Source organism: Buteo buteo, chromosome 3 (assembly GCF_964188355.1).
Source record: "Buteo buteo chromosome 3, bButBut1.hap1.1, whole genome shotgun sequence".
Lineage (NCBI taxonomy): Eukaryota > Metazoa > Chordata > Aves > Accipitriformes > Accipitridae > Buteo > Buteo buteo.
The window spans coordinates 4,986,321-5,008,015 of record NC_134173.1 but is presented as its reverse complement, the minus strand read 5'-3'; the positions used below and the strand labels follow the sequence as shown (position 1 = coordinate 5,008,015).

Below are 21,695 nucleotides of genomic sequence, written 5' to 3'. Positions count from 1 at the left end.
AGTTGTTTCAGGTCCTAAACACTCCTCTGCCTAAAAGTAATGGCTCTTGCAGAAGCCCATCTTGTACTAACCCCAAAAAACCCCAGCCCCAAACCAAACATACGCTGTCTAACTGCACGGTGCTACTGAATCGGGGTATCAGGTTATAACCACTCTCCTCTCCCAGTTGCACTGGGCTTGGATCAACCCCTTGCTACTTTGCAGGTGGAACTGGCTTTGGCAAATCCCCAGGGCACGCACTGCACATTCAGCTTCTCCACTTCTGCCCTGAGATACACTCCGGTTGCTTTTGAAGATTGTAAAAATAATCAATAATAGATTAAAGTACACGTTTTCTTCAGGCACCAGGTCTGCTTACATGTAATGAGTGTTTATGAACTGAGGAAGGCATCCCGAAATTACCGAAATGCTTTGCTAAACCTGAACTCAGATTTTTTTTGTATCTGCAAGCTCTGTGATACCAATTTTATTGTGCTTAGGGGATAAATTTAAACCACTAGCACAGTTTTGGATGGGTTTGCTTTCATCACATTCGGAAACGGGGGGCTAGTCCCCCCCTTACACTACTATTTCTTAATGATGTGCTTTTGTCAGTGAAGATGAGTTGGTAAAGACATGAGGATTACATTTAAATTCAGCTGTATTTGTAGTTTAAACATGCAGGAAATGAGATGAGGGGAGGAAGAGCTTATGCTAATCCAAACAAATGGGAGAGCTCGTAACGTTTTCAGATGGTTTATTTGAAATCACATTAAATTCTCTTCGCAACCTGATGCATCTGTGCAACTGGGGCTGCCAAAATACACTCACCTGCTGTAATACAACCACTCCTGAGCTTTTAACGAACGTGCACAGCCACAGGGATGCTTAAATGATGTGCTGCATATGCAAAGCACAATAGGATTTATTAAATAACTAATCCACAAAGCCCATCTTTTAACTCATTGGGGGGGCAAATGAAGGCAGAAAAACCCAAGCGACCAGCTTGTAGCCCCACAGCAAACCTGCCGGAGCTGGGACAGCAGTGCAGGAACCCGGCACTACCCTCCCGAGCCCTAATCGTCCTCCCAGGGCTGCGGTGAGCCTGTACCTCGGCGTCCCGAAGGAGTGATGAAGCACCGTCAGCAGCGTGTCTCCCAGCTCCAAAAGAGAGATTACTTTGCAGAGGAAAACAACACTGCCTGGGCAGCTAATTAATCACCTCCCTCCTCTTTGAAAGGCAGCGTCGGCCCCGCTTCACACCGCTCAAAATCTGCTCGTGTGCGCCTTTGGCTTGGCTATTTCTGGGAGGTGATGCTGGCTCCCTACGCCAAGTGGTCCATCAGCTCGAGTCATACTGGTCCCGGCTGAGCGGGACGGTTGGTCTTGAAGCTGCCAAGGAGATGAAAGAGAGCCCCCCCCCCCCGATTTGACTTTTGTAGTTGCAGGGCTGGCCAGAGCGGGGTTTCTGCAAGGGGAATTGTCTGGTTTGCGTTCATTTCATCCTTCGTGAGCGGGGTAAAAGAAAACAGATAGAATAGAGGTAGCAGAAGAAAACATCCTGCCAGGGATTGGTGGGGTGTCCCTCTCTGAACGGGGACCTGCTCCCATTCAGACTCTGCCCAGATCTACCGAAAGAGGACTCTGCCCTACAGGTGTTAACCTTTCCAGTCAGCCTAAGGGGCATTTCTGGGAAGAATCAGAGAAGGCAGCTCACCGGCTTGCTCATGGGTGGTTTTTATTGCTCCTCGATAAGCCGCCCCAACACGAGACACCAAAATGATGCCATGCATATGTCCCTCATGCAGCCATTCAAACCTGTGCATGCAAAGTCCTTTTTCTGAAGAGAAAGTGTTGTGGGTTTTTTTCCTAGGAAATCATCCTCTCCATCAACACGTGTGCTAAACTGATTGTTTCCCTAAGAAATAAATACACATTTGGGATTTGTTGCAAGCTTTTTACCCACTTTTATTTCTATTCCTCCCTCTTACTCCTTTAAAACAGGCATGCTGGCCTACATTTGCAATGCTGAAAAAGGTGTAACGACATTTCCAATATTCAATATTTTTGTTGAAACCATCTTGAGAAAATAATTTTTAATGAAACACATTTACTATTTCTCATCTCTGTGCAATCTGTCTGATTTCCTAACTCCCCAAAATGACAAAAAACATTTGTCTGTTCAGAGATGCTGGCCCAAAGCCCATCACACCCACAGGCTGTAGTTTTATGATATGAAATGTTTGCCTAATTCTCCATACCATGGACTTGCAACCTTAGTTTCACAAGGAAAAAAAAAAATCTGTTACATAAGCAATCCCACCAGAACATAGAATTAAAGGACAAATCCAATCTAGGCAACTCAGAGGAGTGGACATGTATTTACTCCCCGAGATTACCTCTTAGCAAGTGCTAAGATACCACAGGGAGAGGTGCTGTTATAAAAAGAAGACACAGATTGCTGGAGCTAGAGCTGAACCGCTCCAGAGAATACCAGAAAGTACTTCTGCCTCTGCTTTCTAGCACTCGCTCTCATGCAAGAGTAGCAGGTACCCTGCACAGCCTGGGTAGGAAAAACCACCAAACTCATAGCACCTAATTTTGCAAGGTGCAAAACAGTTCAGGTAGATGTTACATGTCCTCGACTCTTGATTTCAGCGAAAGCTGGAAGTGCTTTGCTACGCCACCGGGTGAGGCAGGAGGAGGAGGAGGAGGATGATGTGCTCAGTGCTTTCGACGAGAAGCTCTGCACACGTCAGCTTTCTTCTGCTACGGATGGGGTGAGACACAGGCATTATTTCTTGGTAAGTTGTGGGTATTTCTGTGAATCACTTTCGTGACCTTGCAGCAATTCCAACAGATAACGTGACGTTTTTCTCCCCTTTCTTTTATAATTCACTCATTTGTGTCTTCTAGGCTTAGGAATATAATCATCACCCAGTCGCATTGCTCAGGACATTAAGTTTCTGTCTCACTTTCTCTGGTGACCTAATCAAACAATGTGCAAATACTTCTTGGTTTCGCTGTATCTACTTTGTACTTCCCGATACCACAAACTACTCACAAACAATAGCTGAACTGTTCCCGTAGCTTTCCCTTTCCCCAAATTTGACGTAGCAGAATCACAGGCCGGGTGCTCCTCCGTCTGTCCCACCAGCAGAGCCCGATTCGAGGGCAACCTCAAACTCCTGCCCAGCAATGAGCCGCGACGGCCGGGCGGACGCGACCGCTCCCCTTTGCACGGGATAAATCAGTGTTTATTGAGAGCGAGAAAGAGCGCAAGAATGAACTTGCCTCTGTACGGCCACGGTTACAGCTGGCGAGTTTGTGCACAGGGTGGTGGGATCTGAGATGTGCTCCCGGGGAAGGGCTGTCCTCAGAGGAACGCTGTGACTGCGCTGTCCCTGCGTCACCCGTGATCTCCTTCTCTCTTCCACTTGGTGTTTAGCAATGCCATGAAAAAGAGGGCTACCTTCTCCAGGAGAAGCGTGAGTGCCCCAAGTCCCAACTCTCCATGTGTTACAGCCTGGAGAGGTGGGAGACCCTAACCTAAGCTGTCTGGAGCAGGGAACAGCCTTTTGCCACCTGCCCTCATGAGCTGGCATATTCGTAACACCAAAATACTTAAAAAATACCGAAGGGAGGAAAATGCGAGGATTTTAGGCATCCACAAGAGATAAAGGACTTGCAAATTTTTAAGACAGCAGTGGCTCCTGGTGCTCTGCCCTGAGATGAGCACGGCTTATGGCCCACTCTCTCCTAAACGTGTTCTTTGGGCTACTTTGCAAGCATCCCTGTTGGCACGCTGACTCCTCCGGCGCCCGGCAGCTCCAGGACGGGTCACCAAGTCAACCTGGGCTTGGGCTTTCTTAAATGGGAATAAGCATAGCCGCCACTTACAGGGGATCCTAAAATAGAGAAGAGCAGCTGACCACATGGTGATACATGAAGGGCTCCTCTCTCTGCTGAGCAACTGTTGGTGCCTCTCTTTGCTCATGAACGGCTTCCTCCATAAGCCCCTGCCAAGAACATACACAGCATATGCAGCAGGTAAAACCAACTAACTCCTGAGGACACGTGAATCAACTTCTAGAAATGGCAGCAACTTCTTTCACCTGTTTCTTTCATCTGTTAGGGTTGCTGAAACAAATCAGCTACGCTGCTGCCTTAAATCACTGGTTAACATCAACAGAGTCCATATTTTTGTCATCTGAGGTTTGCAGGCAAAAGTATTATTGTTAGTTAGATCAACCGGTATAGTTTGAAAAGCAGCCAATGTTTGGGACATACGGTTTCTTATTTAGATCCGGAGTGGGAGGAGCATAACTAATACATTTCTTTTGCAATACAAGTGAATTGAAGTGATTTCTTCTCTTGTTTTGACAAAATCTTGTAGTTTTTGCACCTGATTTTCACATCAGGTAAATATCAGAAAAAAACCACAGTGCTTTCAGTTTTCATTAGTAATGGAGTAAACATAGTCTCAAGAAGCGTTCACAACCAAAAGTAATTTTGCCATGAAGATTATGTGTTTCTAAGAAAAAAATGCATGCTCCAGACTGGAATCAGTTAATGAAAACTCCTCATTTAAAGAACATACACCCATAGCCATATTCAAAACCTATTGAAATCAGCGGCTATATCCCAATAAGATCCAAATGACCTTTGAACAGGTTCCTTTTAAAAAAAAAAAGAAAACCACAGGGCTGTTACTGTGAAGCACCTCCTTGCTTAGCTTGATTAACGATAGTGATTGCGAACACTTCACAACTCCTTTGCAGGGTCTTCTTCATTGGCTTTTGCAAGGAGCAAAGTAAAAGTGACCGCAAATACTTACTCTACACCCTAAAAGTTCAAAAGAGATGTGTTACCAGATACTCCAGGTTGCACTGTCAGGGCTCCAGTAGCTCTGGAAGAGGAATCAGAAAAGCAATTGATTCTCACCCACTGCCATAAATTCATTGTTTCTCTCCTGACAGTCACTGTCAGGGGTAGTGTAGGAGAATGGCTGAGAAGCAGATGGCTCCATCTAATAAATTTTGCAGGCTCATTTTTAAACAAGTGAGGCAGTCGGCACTGACGCTGACGGCGCTACGTAAAAACCCTTCTGCCTGTCCTAATGTCAGCAGCAGCCCTAAAAACGCACTGCGTGTCCCCGCTGGTTGGTAGGCTGGTCAGGTAGGCAACGCCAGCTCCTGCCAGGACTGGCGATAGCCCATTTCTCAATTCCCGCAACGGCGAGCCAAGTTTCTCCCTCGCTAGCAAACATCTCCCGGGGGTGGGGAGCCACGGAGAAACCTGGCGGATGGGAAGAAATAAGAATATATTCTTCTTCAAACCATCAGCTGGCACCTACTTTGATGCTCGCTGATACAACGGCGTGTAGGATTGTCAAGTCCTCTTTAGTATGCATAAGCAAAGAGGACGAATTGGTAGCTGGTGCTGCTGGTGGTTTTGCTATTCTCGGTGGGACTCTCTTTTTCACTTGCTGACATCTCCAGCAGCTATTCTCAGCACTAGGTTGGGTAGGCCCAAGCAAAATGATGAATATGCCTCCAATAGCTTTTCCAAGCAGTGGTACTTTATTGTACGTATGTACGCACATACGCATTATCTGTGTATGCATTATTAGTAGACAGACCTACTTTGCAGCTATGCCAAGCACCTTTTCTCCGAGGAGAGTGCAGTGAATCAATTCCTGTTGTCGGTAGAATCCAGGGGGGAAAAAAAAAAAATCTGTCTTCATGGATTCCTGTAAGTGAAATATTTAACATATTCTGGAGACAAAAGTTAGTTTTCTCACATTTCTCCCATTTTGCAAAGAAAGTAGTAGTGCATGCATATTCATGAGTATATGAAATTGATGGGGAATAATTTTGCTATTCCAGGTAGTAGTAAAAATGGTTACATTTTAGTCACTTTCAGCCTGAGAACTGCTGTGGAAATAGTCTCTCAAATGTTTAGATTCCTGAAGAATACAGGATCCCTGAAGCTTCTGTATGTCAGAACAGTCTCCCCTTTTAGAAGGTCTGCAGAAAGTAGGCTCGATTGTCTATATATTTTTGTGTATTTCATATCTTATCTAGAATAGACTATACCTATTATAGACAGTATATTTAATTATATGATACATTTTACATACATATAATTTTTTTTTTCTTCTCATAAAAAATACACTGAAGCAGGTAAATGATTGTTAGACTTGTTTTGCCTCAGGACAGAAAGTCCCAGGCAGTTCTGCGTTGCAGGCTAGTGCAGACAGTGTGTTGCAGGACACTTGCCAGTGTAACAAGGCAGCTGTCTTGCAGGAGTTCACAGTTTTCCATGGGGAGAAGGAAAAATTTCAAAGAACTGCTAACAGAGTTTCAGAGCAAAATCACTTCAAGATTTCTTCTTCAGCTCACATTGCAATTATATGAAAATTTTGAAAGATTTTTAAGCAATAACTCCCTGACTAAATCTGCAATTTTGTTGGTTTGCTCTCTGTCTATATTCTTGTATAAAAGCAAACCATTTGGCTGAACATTCTTGAAAAGCTATTTTTGGTATGTATAACTAACCACAACTTGCAAATCTTACACATCAAAATAAAACTCAGCATTTCAAACATCGTTTAAACACCTTCAAACATATAATCACATCCAGGTTGCAGAATGCTCTCTGTGCAATGCTAAAAATTTTAAACAGAGAACCTTTGCTGTGAAATTGGCCTTGAAAAAATGGCTATCAAACACCTGATAAAAGGGTACTCTGCTCAAAGACAGAAAGCCCAATTCACTGACAAACAAAGCAAAACTCTAAATACAACTATGGCATCTCGCATTTGCTTAGAGAAGCCCAGGCTAGTGCCAGATGTAATGGCTATAGACATAATTAATGCAAATTACGCACCGCTGCAGGAAGGCGGGGTTTCTAGATCACATATTCATTGCTGGCCTCTGCTTCTCCAGGCTGCGCCTATGTAGGGAAATACTCAGTGTCTATTAAACATGTTCTTTATAGCTTGTCATTTGCTTCCAAGTTTTCCTGTTAAAGATCAAAGGCAGCTGATGCCTTCCACCTTTGAATAGATACGAAATAGGTGGCAATTTTGGGACAGGGAAACAGAAGAAAAGGAAATCACCTTTCTTGCACTTCATGTTTGGAACTACTAACATATTATTAGAGATGTTGTTTTGTGACAGATACTTTCGCTGATAACTGTCTCCCCACGCACGCTTTCCTCAGACTGAGGAGGAGAATCTATAACTTCAATGACCAGAAGTGTCTAATATATCCTATATGCTCCAGCACTATGGATTTACAGGTATAAGCATTTCATTACATAACTCTTTTTTCTTAACTAAAAATATTTCACCACGGATATGAAAATAATGTAGAATCTAAATAATACTTCGGCTGAAACAGCGGTTGGATCCAAACCGTGCTGTGTTTGCTTACTACAAAAAATTATTTTTGTGGAGAGACAAGTAAGACATGCTACTGTATAATTTGCTTGCTTTATACATCTTATGGATTGAGAGTGCACTTAATTATTGGTTATGGAACAAACCTTTGGAAACCGGAACGTATCTAGCAGCGTCCAAAGCAGAAGGTATGGGGTTTTGCTGTTTCTTTTGTGTATTTTTCCTACAGCAGGTATTTGGCCTATGAAAATAAGGCAGGGCGAGAAAGCAGGCTTGTAAGACTTCTTCCAGATTCAAGAGATCGGGTCTATTATTGTGATTTCAGCACAGGCAGAATATCCAATTATGCTCACAAAATGCAGCCATGCAATCCTCGCTCCAGGAGAAATACGCTTCAAGGCCCTGGTCTGACTTACAGATGTGGGCAATTCTATTCTTGCAGGTGATGCCATTGAAATCAAGGAAACTTCTCTCTTGACGCAGTTTCTAGCAGCTGGAGATAGGCTTTTTTTTTTTTTATTTGGGCCCTTGAATATTATTTGAAACGCGTTGTGATGCATTTACTCGTGGCGGGTAACGCGTTACTCTGCGTGGACTCCCACTGACTTCGAGGAGCCTGCTCGTGTATTATCACAGCAAAACTTCGGTTTGAGCTGTGTTTGGGGAAAGCCCCGTGCACCCCTGCGGGTGACAGCCATCAGCGTGTTTGGGGCTGCTTCCTAGCTCTTCTCGATGCAGGAGGGAGGAAAATCGGCATCAACTCTTCTTTTAAGGCTTCGTGCATCGTCAGGGGCACCAGCAGCGCATTCCTCACAAGCTGCTCCGCGCACCGTTCCCGTCTCTTAAGGTTGGAGGCTTTGGGGTCCCGATCCGTGTGCTGCCCTGCCCCATTTATGAGCTTCAGTGAAGTTATTCCTGCGCTTTGCGTGCATTTGGGGCTCCGGAGTGAGATGCCAGGGACAGCAGGCTGAAGCTTCTAGCACAAGTAAGATCCTCCCAGCTAAGTTTAGGGGAAGCTCCACAATACTCTGTTTATGATTTTTTTCTTCTCAGTACTTAATTGAACCTCACTTCACTCTAGCAGGGTCACAAACCGACAGGATTACATGTCAAATTTACCAGGATGTCATTCCAAGGCAGCAGCTGCTTGCTTTCAAAAGGACATGGGCTCCCCTTGACTATTTTGTCCGGAGGGGGTAGGTACACAGAAGCAGGTAAGAATTTCTGTATTAATTTTCACTGAAATACTAGTGGTTATACGGCTGGCTTACTGCAAAACTTCAAACAGAAAACACCAACGTTGTGTTTAGAAATGCAAGGACTTCATCCTACTGAGATATAGTCAACTTCTGTCAGAGTATACCGAGGTGTTTTTCACATCAGACACTTCGACGTTGAAACTACATGATTGTTCAAAACAAACATAATAGAAACCAACCAAAATCTTTCTTTTGGGGAGGGAGGGGAGAAAAGAGAGGATGAGAATAAGAGTCTCTTATTCCATCTTACTCATCTTGGTGAGGAATAAGAGTGCAGTCCCATGCTTGAGACAGAGATATAAATAACTGTCACTTTTTGGCCTCCAGCAAAAACCAGACCATATGTCTACACGGCAGCCACGGCAGGTCGCGTGAGCGCACCTGAGTTGGGTTACAACTTGCTGGCTGGATACCACTCCCAGGCATGACTGGGAAAACGGCAGCGTCCGAAGGCTGAACCGCGCCAGCTTTAGCACGCCGTCCCTCCGTATTTCACTCCACGGGAAAGCTCCTTTCATTAACCACCCCTCCCAGAAGATACCAATGGCAGAACAGCCTGGTAGAGTCCGTGCCACATTTCTCTTGTTTACCAGACGAAGGAAAATACCAGTGGACTAAACAAGTCGTTTTGTCGCCCTTTGGCACTTCTCCCAACATCAGCACTGGAACGGCCCCAGGTAAGTGGCACACCTTAGGTCCTCCCGCAGCTGGCTGCGGCTGCGGCTCTCGTGCAAGCTCAGCGCCACGTAACTCCTGCACACAGGACAAAGCAAACGCAGCCGAATATTTCACAGCTATGCAATACGCAGTTACGGGCACGACCAGATTGATGGCGCAGGTGGTTACAACAGTCAAAGCCGAATGAGACCCACGTTCCTCCTTCACCCGCATGGCATACTGAGTTCCTGGATTTGGTGTATGTATAATTACTAAGGGGTGATTCAGGTGAAGTTTAGATCCTGCGTGACACCTTTTCCTCCCCCCCCCCCACCCCAAGTCAGGAAAGTAAATATAGAAAGAACTCCACAAGAAAATTTGAGTATTATGTTTCTAGAAAAGAATTTCCAGAAAGTAACAGGTGACTAATGTTACTGATGCAACATGAATATAATAGGTGAATTTCAGCAGTAAATCACAATCATGATATCTATGCCTTAGGGTATTAAGACGTGATGTAAACTTGAGAGCTTTAGAGACCTCTTATCTGTGTTCCATTACAGGGATCTGAAAGCAATGTCTCATTAAAACAAGGGGAGGAAACGAAATAACGAAATAACGCTTGAGTCTTTAAAAAGCTGCTGCATTCTGCCACAAAAAAGGTATGTTCTTATCAGACTTCTGATGTAATCATGAGCCTGCAGCACGAGATCTTGACAGTGTGCTACTGTGCTAAAATCCATACTGAAAAGTTTCTGCAGTCTTTTTTTTTTTTCACTATTTTTAAGCAGAGGTTCAAACAAAGGAAAAAATTACTGGGGGTGGCCACAACCAGGTGAAATGACACACTTCTTTCTAGGACAACAGTCCAACTGGTTCCAACTGGATATAAGGAAATAATACACAAATCACCACGGGGAAAATTAGGCATTGGAGCAGGTTGCCCGGGGCGGTTGTGTAATCTCCATCCTTGGAGTTTTTCAAGCCACAACTGGCTAAAACCCTGAGCAACCCTGCCTGATCTCAGAGCTGACCCTGGTTTGAGCAGGCAGTGGGACTAGAGCCGTCCTGAAGTGTCTTTTGACCCAAATGTTTTATGTTCGTCTGAGCAGTGGGTGATGATCCTGCTTTGGGGCGATTTCGCCTTTTTTTTTTTTTTTTTTTTTTTTAACACGTAGAAAGGGGGTTTCCTTTCCTATTGGGAAAAATGAAACCTTTTGAACATTTACATGAAAATGGAAGGTGTAGGAGTGTCAGCTGCACCCATCTGAGCCTTCTGGCTAGGGTGGTGGCTCAAGAGGTGGGAGACCCAGCTTCACATCTCTGCCGCATGACTCAGAGTAGAAGTTTGCACCCCACGTCACTCCAGATGGGTTGCAAATGGCACAGCATTCGGATCGGCCTTTGCAACAGCTTGCTAGCCGTCCTCGATATCTTTGCGGTCACCAGTAGGTTTCGGGCTCAGCGAGGCAGCGTGGTTTGGGGGATTAAGTCCCGAATCCGGCAGCGGTCAAAGGTGGTGCGGTGCCTGCCGTGGCTTGGCCCAGCCTCAGAGGCTGCTGTAACTTGTTTGCGGCCCCTTTTTGTTCAGAGGGCAGCTCTCTGAGACGCCACGATAGCCCCAGCAAGGTCACGTTGCCGATTTCTTCTTTCTCCTTGGCACATACCTGGCACGGTCCGGTTCCGGAGGGTAAGTATGGGATAACAGGAGATGTCAGCACCCAGCTTCAGTGCCTTCAGAGGAGCCAAGAGCTCCCGATGGCTAATCCTGCCCCTAAAATTGTCTCCTTCTGCGGCCTCAAGCACAGCATTTCACCTCTCTGTTGCAATTTTTTCATCTGTAAAATTGGGATAATGACATTTTACTAACGCGCAGGACTGCTGTGAACTTTAATTAAGGCAGGGTTTGTAAAATGCTTTAATGAGGGAAAGCACTAAGAACGAGTAGATTATTTGGTTAAGCTGGCTGACGTGGTGCTGCCAGACTTGCCCGAATAACTCAGGATCTGTATGTACGCACTACAGGTTGTTATTCTGTACGCCTTCAAAGTGTTGCAGGGCTTGGGTCTCGGGCAGGCGGGATTCAGTTCGGGAGTGCCTCTTCCTAAGCAGACCAGTGTACAGCACTTACATTCACTGCCCACCTTGTTTTCCTTTATTTTGCAGACAGCAAACGACTTCGATTTACCAAGAGTTGCCTTAAAATGAGGTACGGAGCAAGGTGGTGGGATAATCTGCAATACCAAGGACTGAATGCAGAATGTCCTTTCTGATCCCCTGTTTCTGGATATAGGGAAAGCCACGGGTACATACACGTTACAGGTAGGAAACCGAACAATTTCTGTACTGCAATGGCAGGTATTACAAGGCGACAGCATTGCATCCGAACACTTTTTCCTTGTTTTCCTTTCCCCTCGCCGGGAAGCGAGCGGTGTCTCCTCAGTGACCGGCGGGGAGATGGAAGGGATTGCCCTGCCTGCTGTCTCCAGCTCTTCCCATCCACGCAGACTTCATCTCACTGTTTTCCCTATGCCGGGAAGCCAGCCAGCAAGGCTTTGGGCATCTGGCAGTACTCAGCAGAGGGGTGACTATCGCATAAATCTATTCAAATACAGTGTCTCGCAGGTGTAAGTCCATCCGGACGCTGCCTTTCATTCTGCACTTTAGAGCAGGCAGCGGGTGATAACTGTCACCCTCGCATCTTTCTTCCAGTTCCTTTTCTACTTTTTGGGCCGGGAAAGAATCAACTGCTGTGAGCTGCGCTAAAAAAATTGAATAAGTGGATGGAGAAAGGCAGCCCCACGAGAGGCAGGACTGGGACCAGCCCTTCAAATCTGACAGGCAAAGGTAAATCAGGCCGAAGCCGTGCCTCCGGTCCCTCAGACCACAGGAGGCAGGCAGTCACAAGGACACTGTGGGGACAACGTGCCTTTCTCTGGGGACCTTTCACCATCCTTTTTCTACACCTACGGAGGTGTAGGTGCCGCTGCAGCCTTGCCCAGGGACCGCGGTCCTGTCCTGCTCGCTCGCTGCCTGCTTGCATCCCCCAGGAGCATGAGAAAGGACCGGTCCCTCCAGTGAATTCATCTGGAGCGGTGGTAAGGTCTGGGACTCCATATTCTTCTCTGAGGAAGATTTAATCCAACTGGCTCTTAATACCACCCTGTTGCTCTTTGATCAAGGATTATTTAAGCTATTATTGAAATATTGTGCTCAGACTTCTATTATGGCTGGAATTCACAGAAACAATACTCCTCTCTAGCTGAGCAAATAATGTCGAGCTGTTTGTTTTAAACAGAATTCCACATATTCACTTTATGTTACTTTCACGCTGCTGGTCAGGAACAATGATGCTTGTCCAGGGCTACAAATAATTACCGGGAATCATATTTTGGTGACATTTCCAGCAAGCTTCTAGAGCGAAAATCCATTTGCAGCATTTCCAATTCCTAGGCATTTCTTTAGGAATCAGACATCTGACTGGCTTTGGGGTTTTGTATTCTGATGAGTGCCAGCCTTCCTCACTGTTTCCATTCTTTAAATTTTAACCATGTTTGCAAAATGTCAGACATCTAAATCAGTTTTTCTTTTGTCAGATATGAAAGATTATTGTCTGGAAAAATCAGCAGCCACTAATCTAGCTAAATCCATGCTGTTTGTTTGCTGGTTCTACTACAGACGCCTTGGCTCCCAGGTATTTTCAAGATTAAGCATTAGCATGACATCTTCTTTCAATTTTTAGGCAAGATTGTTCAGAGCAGCAGATATAGTCAGAGCAATGACCACAGACCACGATTAGAGATATTAAATGTTTGATGTTGCTGCTCAGTTTAGATACGTGACATGGTATACACGGACATGCATTTTCAAAGGAGAGACGCTTAGTCCAGCCTGAAAAATCAAGCTGCTAAAGTGAGCTACAAGTCAGGCATGACAAATTAGTAGATGCTATTGATAATCATGGACTTAGAGCAAAGTTCCTGTCAAGTTGTTGGGGTTTTTTTCAAGTGTTCCTGAGAAACACCCTGCTCCCCTTTTTTGTTTGTTTGTTTTTAATGAAGGTTTCAGAAAGGTGTTTCCAAGATACAGGAAAAATAAGAGAACTCCAACTGCTGCCCCACTTAACAGAGAGAATTTTCACTTGTTGAGATTCGTCATGCATTTGAAAACTATTGTGTGGCAAATCCAATAATCCAAATTATTGTTTGCTAATCCAATTAGGCATTTTAATTAAACTGTGCAAAGTTCAGTGCTGCTGTGAGTTTTTATATCTGGGGTTTAGTTCATTTTATTTTATAATTTCTGGGTGTCATCAGACGACAGAGCTCTAGCTCAGAAAAACAAAGGCGTCCACATATTGGGATACCGAGCGGGTAGCTCTCAAACGTTCCCATCGCTTTTCCCTGAACAGCCAAGCCAGATAGAATTGCAGATCCTATCGTTAGCAAAGGCATCCAGTCCATTCCTCTGCAACCAGTGTGCTCCCAGCTGTATATCTACTTCTGTTTCCTTGTGACCTTCACCTAACCTTCAAATCTGGCCAGAATACTCTTACGGGATCTGGGCCCAAACTGATGTGAAAGTTTTGTTACATAAACTAGCAAAGCCCAGAAATAGACTGAGGGAGGGGGGTGCACATGAACTCTGTTAATTCCACCTAAATAAGGCAAACTGAAGTACGCTGAAGCTGTAGTTGCTTTGCACTTGACAAAAGAGCCCTACTATTCAAGCATGCCCTTCACAACACGTCTTGCTACATCTATTCTTACGCTTGTGGGAGAGAAGAAAGAGGAGGAGAACAATAACTCCTCTACGGCCACACATGGGAACCCTTTCCCTTCATACCAGAGAGAAAGCGACCCACACAATGCCCTCTTCTTCCTAAGCAGAGCTGGAGGGAGGCAGAGAACCAGGCTTCCCAAGCAGAGAGCTCTGAGGAGCCGATACGTCCTGGCGTGCCGCTTTCAGGGTCGGCACGAGCTTTGAGCTAGCGACCGACCAGGATCCGAGCGTGCCCTCTTGCCTTTTCCCTGTGCACAAAGAATGCTGTTTCTGAACCAACTACAAGGGACTGGCCACCCTGTTAGGCAAGCAATATGACCGTGACTCTTCCTCCTCTGCCGGTAGATGGGATATCAGACCTTGCCCACCTCTCGAAGCAATAGCAATACAGATCCCACAGGCACAGGGCTAGGACAGGCACCCATCTCTCCTGACGGAGAGGAAGACTAGCTTAGCTTTAACTCTCTTCCACACTGCTACAAGAACGCCGGGCAGATGTGAGCGAGAATAGAAAAGCAGCCCTATATTTCTTTAATTTTGTTCTTTGGAGCTTTACTCTTTTCTTTGCCGTGTTCATATTGTCAGATTAATTTATTTTAATTATTTAAAATGTTATTTGATTCTTTTACTGTGAACGATTTTGAATTTTATTTTGAATCATTTTGAATTTCTTTCTTTTTGAATGATCTTATACCTCCAAATTCCTCCTCCAACTCTGTTTCAGGAAGAGCAGAATGGGCCCTTTTCCTGCTGTGATGTGGCATGTTAGACAACCCTGCTGCTTGATGGGTGGAGAGCCAGGTTTCACGCTGGCAGCGGGGTTCTCATCAACTGCTGTTTGAGATTTGTAAAATTATACATTAGCTGATAGCCGAGATCTATAATTGCGCTATTAACTATGCCTGCCAAAGAAGGCAGTAGGAAGATTCAAGCCAGAAAGCCAAACGCAGACCATCATTCTTGTTAGTACGATCGTTAGCTCTGTTCCGCAGCAGCATTTAGGATGCACTTTACCTGGGACTGGACTTCAAGGCCACCCACAGACACCAGCAGCCCGGCTACCCGTCTGTCACGATGTACTCCTGCTGTGGAAAACCCAGCGCTGGCGTCCCACGGGTTGTAGTGCCTGCTCAATCGGTGGGTTTACTCCGTAGTAAAGTTATTTATGATCTGGACCGTGGTTACGTCCCCGCTCACCCTTTTCCCCCGCCAGCCGCAGAGGCAGCCGGGGAGCTCTTCTCACCCCTCCTGACACTCGCTCTGTATCTCAGAGCAGGAGGTATTACCCCTGGACGGCTCCCAGCTCTCCCAGTTGGCTGGGCAGAGCTCCAGTTTGGGATCCAGTTTGGGATTGCTGCCAGGCTTATCTTATCTGCGGAGGTTTTTTGCCTGAAGCCAGGCCTGAAGGGTTTTCAGTCCTCATGAGCGAGTGGGATTTTTTTGGTCTGACTTTTTACCAGAGGAGGCTACATCGCTCTGGGTTCCCTTTCTTGTTTTTATGTAAACAACTCTGTAGTCTGTGTAGATGTGCCTCCAGGCAGGTATAGGTATACTTTAGGAACTGAATAAATGCCTCAGCTGCACATTTGATCTTGGCAAGTAGGGAGTTACTTCACCATGCAAGATGGAGATGGCCCTTGTTAGGCAGGTAGATAAGAGCTAGTTTTCCAGAGCTACATCTCAATTCTAGCTTATACGTGGCAATGTTCTTATCTATCTGAGTTATCCGAAGCCTCTATAAAGTAAGATCTTTCTGTTCGATGTGCTTGAAAAAAATCAGAGTTTTCTTCCTTATGAAAAACTCACATTTCCATGATTGGGCCAGAGAAAGAATAAAAGGCATGCTTAGTTTCAGCGTTCGAGGGAAGGGCAATGCACGAGAGGCCACGGCGTGACATTCAGAGAGAGCCCACAGCGACAGAGTAATCTGGGCACTAGGTAAGGCTATGCACAGTCCCGTTTCTTCTGTTGCCCTTGGAAGATAAAATGGGATCACCTTTTCTCCCCATGCCTAAGCTGGTCTTTCGCAGATGCAGTCTGACTGGCCGAGGGGGCCGGGCACATTCATCCAAAACAATTTTCCGAGAAGTTGGTCTTTCAAAGAACTTGTGCATCAACAAGTAAACACTCATCTCTGTCCTATTTATTTTTTTTAACCTGAAAGAGGTGAGTCTTTCTCCCACAGTGAAGGAACCCTTGGTAAACTCCTGCTTGGGAGCCCAGCCGCTCCTAATATTAGCTCGCACCATTATGCAAATGCAGCTCTGGTGTTCCCACACTCTGGGAAGGGACCCGATCCCAGCTTCCCACCGCGTCCAACGGCTTCCTACAGCCCCTGCTCTGCCACCACTGAAGATCGGATCGCTGCCATCAGCATTCGTCCCTGCTTCAGTTCTGACCTGGGTTTTGCTAGCTTCTGTCGCTGGATGTACTTGTTGCCGCCCCATGTTTGAGAGTCTCTCTGCTCCAGTTTTCAAATGCAGTAAAACATTAATTGCTGAGAATACACAACATCAGCTGCTACATTTAAGAGAGATGGTGAAAGCAAGATTTTAATCGTAATGCTTTATCTCAATGTCTACATGTAAACCTAATTCAGTAACTTTCTGTTTACCTTTTCTGGATAACCGTATAAACCCACTTAGCAGTTTCAAAAGACATTGAAAAACCACAAACCCCTGTTTTTTTCATTTTTTTAATTTAATCTCCCAGCAAAGCCTGAGAAGACATTAGAGCTCCCGACAAAAAGCAAGCAGTCCGTTTCTCTACATTCAAGAGACATACCAGTAGCACGCTGAAACTCTTTTTCACTCAGGTCAAATAAAATATAGTTCCAGTTCTTCATTAAATAGAATCCCAGCCTGAACACACTGGAGCTTGAACATTACGGGATTCCGGGTTGATAGCCCCTAATGCGTGGCTCGATGGTCCTGGGATAAGTTTTGTAGAACTAGTGCCCTGGCTGAGATGTTAACATGGTGCTACACCCCTGTGGAGGACCAGGTCTAGCAGATCTAGAGATCTCCCTTTTCTTCCCACCTCTTTCCAAAAGGCATCCTCACCTCCCCGGAGCACAGGAGGGGAGCAGCCGGTCGCCCTCACTGCCTCTTTCCCGCCTGCCCTCCATCCTCTGCATTGCTCCATGCCGGGCAAGCTCCACGGACAAAAGTTTACAGCCCAGTCTAGTTTCCCATTTCATTTTGCTCGTCTATGATGGTGAGAATATTTAAATATCCAAACAGGGAATACTTATGGTTGCCTGCCTGTTAGCACAATATTTTTACGCCTGCCTCCAAAACTGTAAACATGGGAATCAAACATCTGCTGTGCTTTCAGCAGGAGAAGGGATTACCGTGAGGTACAACTACTAACATTTTCTTCATTTCTAGCTTGGATTTTTTTTTTTTTTAATTGCTAAGTGTTTTAACACAATGGTCTTACACACAGTATAAAAGAACTTACATTTAAATAGGCTTACAATTATTTTCACTATGTATTAATAATTTGGATGACACATGCCTTACTCTTTCATGAGCTGCCAGGGTAAAAAAATCTCGTCTAGCCCAGCAAACTTCTCTCTGCATGGCTTCACACCAGTGAGCAAGAAAGGAATAGCTCCCTAAACTTCCAGGCTTCACCTAAAGCCACCGAGCGACTTTGCCGTGTCTGCAAGTGGTCCCATCTATCAGGGTTTAAGACAGATGTTTTCGGCGCTGCAGCTGCTACAAGAGTTCGTGTGTTCAAACTTGTAAAGGAGTCGGGCCACTGCAGCTGAAATACATCTGCACCCAGTCAACTGAGTTCAGGTGTGGCTGAAAGCATGCCAAGTATTTCAGAGAAAATACCTATGGGGACTATTGTTCTTACAAAAAATGAAGGTGTGTAAATGGATTTGTTCATTTCAGGCAGAATTCTCTTTATCGGTCATGTTTGGTTTTAGACAGATTTCCTGTGTGCTGTAACTTGGACTATGCTTAAGGGAAATTTAGGTAAACAAAGAAACAGTTGTTTCTGTCTCTTCAGCAACGTGTTATAATGTTGCCAAAGCTATCAAGCTTTCTTATAAAGTATCATAAAAACATTTCTTTATAATTAAGTATTGGGATACATATAAGGGACACATATGACATGAATCATCCTTTTTTTTTTTTCCTTGCCCTGACCAAGATGTGGTACCCAGCACTTTGCTGGATGCCATTATGCAGCCACGCCTTCTGAGCAGCAGCAGCAGTGCTTCATCAAATGCCTTTGGATGTGGGGGTTTTTTTTAGAGAAAACATGTCTTTCTGTATCACTGTCTGACTTTTGAAAGATGAGAAAAAGAAATTAATTTCTTTGAGTTCTTGGGACTCACTGCCTTTCTTCCTGATGAAATTCACAGGATACAAATTTCCTTCCAGTGATGTAAGGAGGATCTTTCTGCATGCTCCAGCCAGTCTGCATCACTTTACTTTTGGTTTTGGGAAAGGGCTTCTGCAAACCTGCCAGAAGTTTTGCCCAGTGACTCCAACCGGTAAATTGCCATAAGCATGGGAAAATCTCAAGAGAAAGCTGAGCTGAACCCTTTTCTACCTTCAGCAGCACCACGGCTCCTCCCATGGTCTAAGCTTCTCTCCACCTTACACTGCCATTATCCGACAGAGGATCTAGAGAGAATAAATATACTGTTAATTAAAAATGTTTTTATGTGACAAGAGGAAGAAAAGAGCCTCGAAAGAACATTAGAGTGTTCTGATGCCATCACTGCAAGACAGCATAGGACAGTGTGCATAGCACAGTGCAGGGCAATAAGAAGAGGAAAATGCTGGGCAAGAAGCCACCTTGGTTGACGGGGTATGTACATATCAATATTTGATGGAGGAGGGGAAAGAGAGGAGAAGGATTCAGAAAATATTTATTTCAGTTGGTGCTATACTTCTTACAAAACAAAACCCCTACAAACTCAGTAGGAAAGCAGCATGTCAGAAAACTTAAGTGATCAAGTAGCTGTGAAGTCATTTAACATCTTTAAAATATTCTTCCCCTCCAGGTCATATATTATGAAGAAATACTGCTCTCCAACCCTAGCATGGATTTCTTTACTGTAAAATAAACTTGGATTTGTGTCTGACAATCAATCTTGGAAGCTAAAGTCCATATACACACAAGAGAGGACTGTACACTTCCCCATCGATATGCCATACAACAGAAATTAAAAGCCATGCTGTGGGGTGAATAAGTGATTCAGTCTTCCTTCGATTTTCTTCTTTCGAACATCAGTGCAGGGTCCACTTGTGTGGCAGATTCTTGTTCAGTGGGAAGTAGATGGTGTTTCATTTTATACTCAGGTTATCAGACAGATACAGACTACATTTTAATTAATATATATTTTATATTTGAAAATGAATTGTTTGCTGTCTGGGAAAATGAAGTTTCTAAAAAACAATAGTTACAGAAAATTTCTACTTTATGAAGCAACTTTGGTTCCACATCCCTCAGGTTTCAGCAAAACCTGTGCTAGATAATGTAAGTTTACAAATTGGAAATAACGATTGTATTTTTTTATTATTATTATTTTTACTTAAACTATTGGCACTGGTGGTTCAGTCTTTCAGTCCTGATTTTTCCTTTCTTTCTGTTGTTGGTAGCAGACACAGGACAAAGAAACTGACTCAGCAGCCATGTCAGTGGCTGCATCTTTTTCTTTTTTATTGCCTTTCCTTTTTTGTTCCCTTAGGAATACTTACTTTTCTTGACTCCACTCTTCATTTGTTGACTAGTTTGTCTCCAACAAATTCCTCCTCCTGCAAGTACAGCGCTCTGTCCTTCTTCTGTCCCTTGTTGTCTGACTCCGAAACAGTCCAAGAGATGAAGAGCCCACGTCTCCACACGAGGAGAGGATCTCCTTTCTGCTGCCAGCTTAACGTCCTGGCAGAGGAGTAAAAACTCTTGAGAATCTGACTTAAGCTTCTTTTAATTATCCAAATCTAATGGGATCTTTATTCATTATAACTTTCACCTTTTCTGTATTTCTAGGATGATTTTCAATACGCGTTGAAGGTTTCCAGTGGTTTTCACAACCGGCTCATTGCCCCATCGTTCCTAGACAAGGTACCGTTCAGCACTGCTGTGTCAGTCACAGGGATATTTGTTGCAAAATTCAGATCTTAATAATTCCTGCACAGCACAAGAAGCCATGGATCTCTCTTTCCAGTGGAGATATAATTAAAAGACACATAATTACTGCCAGAAAATATTTCAAGGAAACATTAGTGTTTCAGCATGTGATGTTTGTTTATAGGTAATATTCTGAGCAGTCTTCTAGGCTCCCCTAAGATTAAAATCAAAACAGTTCACCAGTGGAAAGATGCCTCAATTTGTCAGCTGAGCATCTGGTATCTTTGCAATTTAACACAGCATTGAAAGCTTTTTTGTTAATGCTTTAAACCTAATCATACATTTGAATATAAATATTTTCTGTGCACTGAGGTCAGCACAAACCTGATAAAATTCTCGCTAAAGGGATGAACATCTGATTAAGTCATATTGAACCTGCTTATTAGATGGACGGGAGGCATTGCAAAGTGTTCACTCAGCAAGAAACGTTTTCTTTCTGTAGATTTTCTAACAGAAAGGTTTTTGCTGTTACATCTTTATCAACAAACCTCTCTGGATATACTAGAACAGCTCTTTCAGTGGACACACTTATTCTGGAAGGAGTTACTTTTTTATTTATTCCGACAGAAAAAAGAAATTTTCTTTTCCAGAATATAAGGATTAACATGAACAGCAATAGCTGCCAAAATTCATGCCTACTGTAACACTGGTATTATCCCAAATGGAGAAGTATTACATTTTTTTCCTAATGCAGTTCTCTTGTAACACTTGGAGGAGATAGTTCATAAAGGAAAGCCCTGACTACCTACGACCGTGTGGTACCTTTCAATGGAATACATCCACTAGCCCCAGCATCGTGGCCATATGATTTGCATAATAACTTTCTGCCTATCCAAATTGATATTTCCATTACAATTGTATAAGAGAGACTCTTAGTATTTTTCTCTGCTGTTAAACAGCTGCTGCATTTCAGGCTGGTGAAATAGTTCTACGTATAATTTTCTTTTTTTTTTAATGAAAGTGCTTCGGGACCTTTCTAGCTGAAAGATGGCATAGAAATGCAAATTATCCTTAGCCGCATAACTCAGAATTACCTTTGCATTTTACTCTTGATCTGTATCTATATATAAAGCCATCCTGAAAACCAGTGACATTAGCCCTGCTCATATAACCGACATGCTTTTGGGGAAAATAAACAGATAGAACTGCCAACTGCTACAGGAATGTTGTAATCCAATGAATGTTCATGCTGAAAAGTATCTCCTTTAATGAATATTTTTGAGAAAACAATTTAATTTCATTTATAAGTTTAGAAAACAAAACCCAACAAATTGATACCTGAAAGCCTGAATGAATGTATGACGTAACTCCTCAAGTGGCCTTTTGCCCCCTAGTTTTATTAACACAGACATTTGGGTTCACATCAATACTTGTTCTTTGAATCCTTTCATGCAAGTTTCTTTTAGTAATGACTGTAACAAAACATATCCCGGCAGAAGCTTGCAAAATATAAGCC

The 21,695-nt window shown here is 44.0% G+C and overlaps 1 long non-coding RNA gene across 2 annotated transcripts; it reads right to left on the bottom strand.

Moving 5' to 3' along the window:
• Positions 1 to 1,699: 1,699 nt before the first annotated feature.
• LOC142028840 (uncharacterized) lies at positions 1,700 to 15,369 on the bottom strand. Of its 2 annotated transcripts, none has more exons than XR_012649722.1 (3): positions 15,098 to 15,369; positions 6,871 to 6,936; positions 1,700 to 5,731 (listed from the first exon to the last, which is right to left on the bottom strand). It is a non-coding gene; the product is annotated as an uncharacterized LOC142028840 (long non-coding RNA). The 2 variants fall into 2 exon arrangements; XR_012649723.1 differs by lacking the exon at positions 15,098 to 15,369 and adding an exon at positions 7,532 to 9,545.
• Between the last annotated feature and the right edge of the window lie 6,326 nt (positions 15,370 to 21,695).